Below are 8,105 nucleotides of genomic sequence, written 5' to 3'. Positions count from 1 at the left end.
ATGTGCAGTCAAATCAATAGTGAATATTAAGGTAATTAGATCTGGTTATTCTGGGAAAGGGTGTACTACCGGTTGTAAGCCAGCAGAGGGAGGCAAAGCTCTAGGCAAGTCAATGGTTCACGGGGCGATGTCACCCCCTGGGGCAGCGGGGAGAAGCAGCCTGGTCCCAGGATGCGCTCCGCGCAGATGAGAGCCGTCGAGCCTCTGTTACGACAGAGACAGGCTTGAGTGATGGTCTCACAGGCAGGTGTAGTTCCCACAGTAGCAGTGGGGTAGGCGGTTCTCTGTTCCAGCAGCCTGGTCAAAGCAATGAAGAAGAATAATCCTTGCCCGGAGAGTGGCACCGCTGGCGGGGTGTAAGTCCTCCGTGGTGCTGCTGCTCCGGTGTAAATCCTCCGGTGCGGTAACGCACGGTTGGTCCTGACGTTACTATACTATTAGCACGGGCAATAAGTGCTCTATGTCGACGCACAATTACTCACTCCACGTGGTCTTTGACTCGTAATGAAGGTTTACTAATGAATAGAGAACGATACGACAAACAGACGTATTTAGGATAACACGAGACTATATTGAGGCAATGCGAGCCCTGCTATACCGCACGTTGCGTAGTGGGTAAGGCTTTACTGGGTAACTGAACCAGACTGAACTGAAGGCGAACTGAAGAGGAACTGCAAGGGGGGTTCTGTATTCTTGCGCCATATTTATATCCACGGCGGACAAATAGTGCCTATCTCATTTCTGTCGCCTCTCGGTCCCGTAGCCGTGGGCGAAAGCGGGCATGTTAAGACAAGTCCCGGCGGTAGCTTTCAAGTCAGCTCGAGGGGGTAAGGCTTTACTCGGTACCTGGCGCCAGGGGATCGCTTCCAATAGGGGAATGAATATTATGGTCTGTCCTGCTAGACTAAAGGGATATTCAGTGCATATTGTACAAGGAATATACAGGGGATATCAAACGATATGCAGATATTATACATGGGATCTCAGGCAATAGATATATATATTCGGTTTAATCTGACCCTTTGTAACAATCATCATCCACCACTTCTATGCTCTGGCCTGGACATTCTTCATGCAAATCACTAGTGACCTCAGAAATCCTGTCTTGGGGATCCTCAACAACGACAGCTTTTAAGTCTGATGCAAGACTTAATTGGTGTACTCTGTTTTTATGGCAATTGAATGAAGAGTAAACATTTGTGCTATAGCTACAATCCTTATATGGGCATGTCACTGTTTCATTATTTTTTAAATGCTTTCTGAGATGACTTAAGAAAATTGATTCAGAAAAGGGTTCCCGAAATGCGCACAAAGGGCATTTTATTACCACAGGGCTCAGACTCTGTTCTGGTCTACTGCTAAGTTGTGCAGTATGATATCTTGACAAATGAGTACTTAATGCATTTAGCGTATTAAATTTACAGATACAATCAGTATGGAGGCATGGAAGAGGACTGACTCTGGAAAAGTGGCTGTGTTGCAGTCTGTAGTGTTTAAATAACTGTATTCTAGAAGTCAAAGAAGCTGCACACAATTTACACTGCCAGACTACCATATTGGAACTATGAGAAAAAACTGAGCTCTGTGGAAACAGATTAATAAACTATGTTCTGGTCTCAACGATACAGTCCCATCTCACAAATGTGTTTTTATATTTAAAAATAATCAGCTTACTGTTTGGCTCATTTGAATATTTCCCAGCAGCACTTGCTATCTGAAAGGCAAGGGAAAAAATACAACGTTTAGACCTCCATGAAACATATACCAGAATAACTTACAACTCAATATAACAAGTTCATACTATATATTAGCTTACAAAAACATGATCATAATTTTCACAGTTTGAATGTTTAACCATCAATCAGAAGGAGATAGAGAGAGAGCGAGAGAGAGGAGATAGAGAGAGCGAGAGAGAGGAGATAGAGAGAGAGAGGAGATAGAGAGAGAGGGAGGGAGGGAGAGAGAGAGCGGAGATGAATGAGAGCGTGAATTAATATCTCTCTCAAACCTCCTTTTGTCAAAAATATATATCTATTACAAACATCAATTTACAAGCTCAAAGAAATGGAGATATGTGGCTTCGACCATGCATGCCATGAGGACGCGACGCCTGCATGACACTCAACCTAACCAAATTAATCTCCCTCAAACCCGATAATAGGACATAATGTGCAAACAAACCTAAAATGGAGATGCGGCTTGACATGCATGGCACGCACGAGGGCGACGCCATGTTTACCTGCACTATAACTCACACTTGCACTTGACCCAATATCGAACACTTAATATTTTGCATGAAACAACATAATTTCGGTGTGCCATAATATTTTTATTGCACACAGCATGCATGCACGCATGGCGACGCCATGTTTACCTGCACTATAACTCACACTTGCACTTGACCCAATATCGAACACTTAATATTTTGCATGAAACAACATCATTTCGGTGTGCCATAATATTTTAATTGCACACAGCATGCATGCACGCATGGCGACGCCATGTTTACCTGCACTATAACTCACACTTGCACTTGACCCAATATCGAACACTTAATATTTTGCATGAAACAACATCATTTCGGTGTGCCATAATATTTTAATTGCACACAGCATGCATGCACGCATGGCGACGCCATGTTTACCTGCACTATAACTCACACTTGCACTTGACCCAATATCGAACACTTAATATTTTGCATGAAACAACATCATTTCGGTGTGCCATAATATTTTAATTGCACACAGCATGCATGCAGGCAGTTGTTTAAGAAGACAATGGAGACCGAGTTAGCTTAATTATACTGAACAGCCATTAACTATAAAAGATGCGCTAGCAGCTCACGCAATTTGCATCTACAAATTGCATATCCGAACAGATTAAATGACCACAGATAACCGCAAATTGGCAAATTTATAAAAAAAATATTTATACTCACATGAAAGAAACTTGACGTGCGCTGCTTCAGCTAACTTGATGGCTGCTGCTGGCTGCTGCTGCAACTCACGACATGCGGTATGCAGGTATCATCCCAGAATTCCTCCGCATCTGCGCATCTGCGCACAACAGTGGTTTCCTGTTGCTTGCTTGCAGAAATATTATTTTCACATGCCGTTTTTTCTCACTTCTCAGAGCTGAGCTAATTCTCTAAACGAATTCTTTAATATAATTGGACTTAATATATATAATATAATAACTTTATTAACATCTCTCTCACTCTCTCTGTCTCTGTCTCTCTCTCTCTCTCTCCCTCTCTCTCTCTCTCCCTCTCTCCCCCCCTCTCTCTCTCTCTCTCTCTCTCTCTCTCTCTCTCTCTCTCTCTCTCTCCCTCTCTCTGTCTGTCTCTCTCTCCCTCTCTCTCTCTCTCTCTCTCTCTCTATCCCTCTCTCTCTCTATCCCTCTCTCTCTCTCCCTCTCTCCCCCCCCCCCTCTCTCTCTCTCTCTCTCTATCTCTCTCTCTCTCTCTCTCTCTCTCTCTCTCTCTCTCTCTCTCTCTCGTTCTCTCTCTCTGTCTCTCTGTTTCTCTCTCTCTCTCTCTCTCTCTGTCTCTGTCTGTTTCTCTCTCTCTGTCTCTCTCTCTCTGTCTCTCTCTCTCTGTTTCTCTCTCTCTCTCTCCCTCTCTCTGTCTCTCTCTCTGTCTCTCTATTAATGTAAAAGAGTTGAATACTCTACACCCAGTGGCCTAATATTGAAGAAAACAGACATGGGCTGGAATATGGAACCAACAATCTTGTATCTCCTAAATAAAATATAAAAATAAAAATCAGGAATGAAAGAAAGACGAAAGAAATGTCTCATATTCATATCTATTTTTGAAATCCATGACATTTACATTTAGTCATTTAGCTGCTTTTATCCAAAATGACTTACAAGTTCTGTCAAGCATGCAGGAAGGGTACAACTCTGCGTATAAGTAAGATTGTTTGTTAAACAGTGTCAAACTTGAGTGCTACAGTCTTGAGTCCATATACGTGTCATGCTATAGCATACAGGCACAGGTCAACATAGCTTTTTCAACCTCAACCAAAAATAACAAATCTGACCAAAATCCAACATTTAATGAATGTCTTTTGCTATCTGGGAAACATGCAGGTTGCATGTTTTCATGCCGACATCATCACACTAATGTTACTGCATCAGACAGTAATGTTGAAACATAGAAATTAGTGGAAAATATATTTTTTATAAGATAAGATAAGATATTCCTTTATTGAATTCATGGGTACAGTGACTGTGACAGGCCCGGATTGATTGATTGAAAACTTTATTAACAGATTGCAGAATGGGTACAGTGACGTCACAGGCCCGGATTGATTGATTGATAACTTTATTAACATCTCTCTCTCTCTCTCTCTCTCTCTCTCTCTCTCTCTCTCTCTCTCTCTCTCTCTCTCTCTCTCTCTCTCTCTCTCTCTCTCTCTCTCTCTCTCTCTCTCTCTCTCTCTCTCCCTCTCTCTCTCTCTCTCATTTAAAGCTAGCAAGACGTGGTATGAAACTAGAGACTGAGGAGTCCATATATACCAGCCGTGTCATGCTAATACAGGCACAGGTCATAGGTCAACTGTGTCATGCTAGCATACAGGCACAGGTCATATAGATACCAACAGTGTCATGCTATACAGGCACAGGTCATAGATACCAACAGTGTCATGCTAGCATACAGGCACAGGTCATAGATACCAACCTATCACACCTATCACACCTCTCACACCTATCACACCTCTCACACCTCTCACACCTCTCACACCTATCACACCTCTCACACCTCTCACACCTTTCACACCTCTCACACCTATCACACCTCTCACACCTATCACACCTCTCACACCTCTCACACCTTTCACACCTCTCACACCTATCACACCTATCACACCTCTCACACCTATCACACCTCTCACACCTATCACACCTCTCACACCTCTCACACCTATCACACCTCTCACACCTATCACACCTCTCACACCTCTCACACCTATCACACCTCTCACACCTCTCACACCTTTCACACCTCTCACACCTATCACACCTATCACACCTCTCACACCTATCACACCTCTCACACCTATCACACCTCTCACACCTCTCACACCTATCACACCTCTCACACCTCTCACACCTCTCACACCTATCACACCTCTCACACCTCTCACACCTTTCACACCTCTCACACCTATCACACCTCTCACACCTCTCACACCTCTCACACCGATCCCACCTATCACACATATCACACCTCTCACACCTATCACACCTCTCACACCTATCACACCTCTCACACCTATCACACCTCTCACACCTCTCACACCTATCACACCTATCACACCTCTCACACCTATCACACCTCTCACACCTCTCACACCTCTCACACCTATCACACCTCTCACACCTCTCACACCTATCACACCTATCACACCTCTCACACCTATCACACCTCTCACACCTATCACACCTCTCACACCTCTCACACCTTTCACACCTCTCACACCTATCACACCTATCACACCTCTCACACCTCTCACACCTATCACACCTCTCACACCTCTCACACCTATCACACCTCTCACACCTATCACACCTCTCACACCTATCACACCTCTCACACCTCTCACACCTTTCACACCTCTCACACCTATCACACCTCTCACACCTCTCACACCTATCACACCTCTCACACCTCTCACACCTATCACACCTCTCACACCTCTCACACCTCTCACACCTATCACACCTCTCACACCTCTCACACCTTTCACACCTCTCACACCTATCACACCTCTCACACCTATCACACCTCTCACACCGATCCCACCTATCACACATATCACACCTCTCACACCTCTCACACCTCTCACACCTATCACACCTCTCACACCTATCACACCTCTCACACCTCTCACACCTCTCACACCTATCACACCTATCACACCTCTCACACCTATCACACCTATCACACCTATCACACCTCTATACCCATTCTGCAATCTGTTAATAAAGTTGTACTTAAGTTATGCTTTTACATTATACTTACTTAATAAGTGAATAGTTCCAAGTCAATCAAAAACGATGAGTTTTATTTACTCAAAACATAATGCGGTTTACAGTCTGTATCTACTTAATTATCTTAAGTTGTACTTAATTTATGCTTTTACATTATACTTACTTAATAAGTGAATAGTTCCAAGTCAATCAAAAACTATGAGTTTTATTTACTCAAAACATAATGCGGTTTTCAGTCTGTATCTACTTAATTATCTTAAGTTATATTTAAGTTATGCTTTTACATTATACTTACTTAATAAGTGAATAGTTCCAAGTCAATCAAAAACGATGAGTTTTATTTACTCAAAACATAATGCGGTTTTCAGTCTGTATCTACTTAATTATCTTAAGTTGTACTTAAGTTATGCTTTTACATTATACTTACTTAATAAGTGAATAGTTCCAAGTCAATCAAAAACTATGAGTTTTATTTACTCAAAACATAATGCGGTTTTCAGTCTGTATCTACTTAATTATCTTAAGTTGTACTTAAGTTATGCTTTTACATTATACTTACTTAATAAGTGAATAGTTCCAAGTCAATCAAAAACTATGAGTTTTATTTACTCAAAACATAATGCGGTTTACAGTCTGTATCTACTTAATTATCTTAAGTTGTACTTAAGTTATGCTTTTACATTATACTTACTTAATAAGTGAATAGTTCCAAGTCAATCAAAAACTATGAGTTTTATTTACTCAAAACATAATGCGGTTTACAGTCTGTATCTACTTAATTATCTTAAGTTGTACTTAAGTTATGCTTTTACATTATACTTACTTAATAAGTGAATAGTTCCAAGTCAATCAAAAACTATGAGTTTTATTTACTCAAAACATAATGCGGTTTACAGTCTGTATCTACTTAATTATCTTAAGTTGTACTTAAGTTATGCTTTTACATTATACTTACTTAATAAGTGAATAGTTCCAAGTCAATCAAAAACTATGAGTTTTATTTACTCAAAACATAATGCGGTTTACAGTCTGTATCTACTTAATTATCTTAAGTTGTACTTAAGTTATGCTTTTACATTATACTTACTTAATAAGTGAATAATTCCAAGTCAATCAAAAACTATGAGTTTTATTTACTCAAAACATAATGTGGTTTAGAGTCTGTATCTACTTAATTATCTTAAGTTGTACTTAAGTTATGCTTTTACATTATACTTACTTAATAAGTGAATAGTTCCAAGTCAATCAAAAACTATGAGTTTTATTTACTCAAAACATAAGAACACGTCACACGAACTCAAGACATTCAAGTTAGTAGAACTTTTTGATTGACTTGGAACTATTCACTTATTAAGTAAGTATAATGTAAAAGCATAACTTAAATATAACTTAAGATAATTAAGTAGATACAGACTGAAAACCGCATTATGTTTTGAGTAAATAAAACTCATAGTTTTTGATTGACTTGGAACTATTCACTTATTAAGTAAGTATAATGTAAAAGCATAAATTAAGTACAACTTAAGATAATTAAGTAGATACAGACTGTAAACCGCATTATGTTTTGAGTAAATAAAACTCATCGTTTTTGATTGACTTGGAACTATTCACTTATTAAGTAAGTATAATGTAAAAGCATAACTTAAGTACAACTTAAGATAATTAAGTAGATACAGACTGTAAACCGCATTATGTTTTGAGTAAATAAAACTCATAGTTTTTGATTGACTTGGAACTATTCACTTATTAAGTAAGTATAATGTAAAAGCATAACTTAAGTACAACTTAAGATAATTAAGTAGATACAGACTGTAAACCGCATTATGTTTTGAGTAAATAAAACTCATAGTTTTTGATTGACTTGGAACTATTCACTTATTAAGTAAGTATAATGTAAAAGCATAACTTAAGTACAACTTAAGATAATTAAGTAGATACAGACTGTAAACCGCATTATGTTTTGAGTAAATAAAACTCATAGTTTTTGATTGACTTGGAACTATTCACTTATTAAGTAAGTATAATGTAAAAGCATAACTTAAGTACAACTTAAGATAATTAAGTAGATACAGACTGTAAACCGCATTATGTTTTGAGTAAATAAAACT

Source organism: Notolepis coatsorum (assembly GCF_963971535.1).
Source record: "Notolepis coatsorum genome assembly, contig: SCAFFOLD_690, whole genome shotgun sequence".
Classification (NCBI taxonomy): domain Eukaryota; kingdom Metazoa; phylum Chordata; class Actinopteri; order Aulopiformes; family Paralepididae; genus Notolepis; species Notolepis coatsorum.
This window is presented reverse-complemented; position numbering follows the sequence as displayed.